This window comes from Ranitomeya variabilis, chromosome 5, assembly GCF_051348905.1.
Source record: "Ranitomeya variabilis isolate aRanVar5 chromosome 5, aRanVar5.hap1, whole genome shotgun sequence".
Lineage (NCBI taxonomy): Eukaryota > Metazoa > Chordata > Amphibia > Anura > Dendrobatidae > Ranitomeya > Ranitomeya variabilis.
In genome coordinates, this window is record NC_135236.1 from 33,247,148 (window position 1) to 33,249,867 (window position 2,720).

The window sequence follows — 2,720 nt, forward strand, 5'->3', positions numbered from 1 at the left end:
GTCTGTTCCTCCAGGTGAGACACTATTAGTGTCTCTTTACTTGCGGGCTTTAAACCTTTAACAAAGGCACAGGACAGTAAATGGGTCTGGACCTCAGACATGCTCTTATATTCTATGTTCTGCCACCTTTGCCAGAGCCGGATATAATATTTTTCTACTGACTCTGTAGGATCCTATTGGATATCATGAAGGGTGGATGACTGGGAAGTAGTGATGAGCGAACGTGCTCGCCACTACTTGGTACTTACCCGAGTATCACTATGCTTGGTGTGCACCGAGTATTTCTGGGATTATTTGGTGGGAGCTCAGGTCTCCTCCTTTTAATTTTGGAGCTCTTTAGAGTGCCAGTCAGCATGCAGGGATTGCCTGCCATGTACTGTAATGCCGCAGCCATCTTTGTTGTGGTATTGCAGCGCCCCAGAGTCCTGGTCGTTGCAGTACTGATGCTCCGCCACTAAGGGGGGCTATGGTACGTCTGATGGCACTGAAGGAGTTTACCTGACCAGGTATCACAGACACCAATACACTTCACAGTCTGGCCTCCAGGGGGACGAAGCAGAACATCATAATCGAGTTGCGAGGGAACTTCAGAAACAGACACAACAGTTGTGAGTACTTTCCCGTAAGCTCAGCAGGGAAGGACTACAACACACAAGCGCTATAAGGTAGGCACAGATGTCCACCTGCAAAGGGAACTCTGGACGTGCCATCGGACCGGCCGGACTCAAGCAGCCCGGTTAGCCGTATTCCGGACTGAGGATCCTGAAGCCTTCAGTAAAGAGGTAAAGAGACTGCAACCTGGTGTCCTCGTTATTCACCGCGACCTGCACCACACCACAACATCATTATCTCTCTAAACTTTCATTGGACACCCCTCAGCAGGGTCACGGACCGGGTCTAGCCACCGTGACAATCCCAGAACTGAGACAGAGAGGCCCGGTACCGGGTATGTTGTGAAATTGGATTCTGGGCTCCCCCGGTGGCCACTTGTGGAATTGTACTTGTGTGCATCATCCCCTCTGTTCACCTGCTCCTATCAGGATGTGGGAGTCGCTATATAACCTTGCTCCTCTGTCAGTTTCATGCCGGTCAACAATGTAATCAGAAGCCTTTCTGTGCATGTTCCTGCTACTAGACAACTCCCAGCTAAGTTGGACTTTTGTCCTTGTGTGTTTTTGCATTTTGTTCCTGTTCACAGCTGCTGTTTCGTTACTGTGTCTGGAAAGCTCTTGTGAGCGGAAATTGCCACTCTGGTGTTATGAGTTAATGCTAGAGTCTTAAAGTAATTTCTGGATGGTGTTTTGATAGGGTTTTCTGCTGACCATGAAAGTGCCCTTTCTGTCTTCTTGCTATCTAGTAAGCGGACCTCGATTTTTGCTAAACCTATTTTCATACTACGTTTGTCATTTCATCTAAAATCACCGCCAATATATGTGGGGGCCTCTGTCTGCCTTTTGGGAAAATTTCTCTAGAGGTGAGCCAGGACTGTCTTTTCCTCTGTTAGGATTAGGTAGTTCTCCGGCTGGCGCTGGGCATCTAGGGATAAAAAAACGTAGGCATGCTACCCGGCCACTTCTAGTTGTGCGGCAGGTTTAGTTCATGGTCAGTATAGTTTCCATCTTCCAAGAGCTAGTTCTCATATATGCTGGGCTATGTTCTCTCGCCATTGAGAATCATGACAGTTTGACCGGCCCAAAAAAAAGGGTTAAATTACTGGCTGAGAAAGGAGAGAAAAAAGAAGTCTGCTACAATTTTTTTTTTTTTTTCCTCTAGTTCTGAGTGTGCTCTTAATTGAATCACTTGCTAGTCTGCCTATACTGCAGCCTTCCTCTCTTTCTCTCCTTCTTATCCTTGAATGGCTCTGTGTTCACCTGTTTCAAATGGATCTTCAGAGTGTAGCTACAGGTTTGAATAATCTCGCCACAAAGGTACAAAATTTGCAAGATTTTGTTGTTCATGCACCTATGTCTGAGCCTAGAATTCCTTTGCCTGAATTCTTCTCGGGGAATAGATCTCACTTTCAAAATTTTAAAAATAATTGCAAATTGTTTTTGTCCCTGAAGTCTCGCTCTGCCGGAGACCCTGCACAGCAGGTCAGGATTGTAATTTCCTTGCTCCGGGGCGACCCTCAAGACTGGGCTTTTGCATTGGCACCAGGGGATCCTGCGTTGCTCAATGTGGATGCGTTTTTTCTGGCCTTGGGGTTGCTTTATGAGGAACCTCATTTAGAGCTTCAGGCGGAAAAGGCCTTGATGTCCTTGTCTCAGGGGCAAGATGAAGCTGAAATATACTGCCAAAAATTCCGCAAATGGTCTGTGCTTACTCAGTGGAATGAGTGCGCCCTGGCGGCGATTTTCAGAGAAGGTCTCTCTGATGCCATTAAGGATGTTATGGTGGGGTTCCCTGTGCCTGCGAGTCTGAATGAGTCCATGACGATGGCTATTCAGATCGATAGGCGTCTGCGGGAGCGCAAACCTGTGCACCATTTGGCGGTGTCTACTGAGAAAACGCCAGAAAATATGCAATGTGATAGAATTCTGTCCAGAAGCGAGCGGCAGAATTTTAGACGAAAAAATGGGTTGTGCTTCTATTGTGGTGATTCAACTCATGTTATATCAGCATGCTTTAAGCGTACTAAGAAGCCTGACAAGTCTGTTTCAATTAGCACTTTACAGTCTAAGTTTATTCTATCTGTGACCCTGATTTGTTCTTTGTCATCT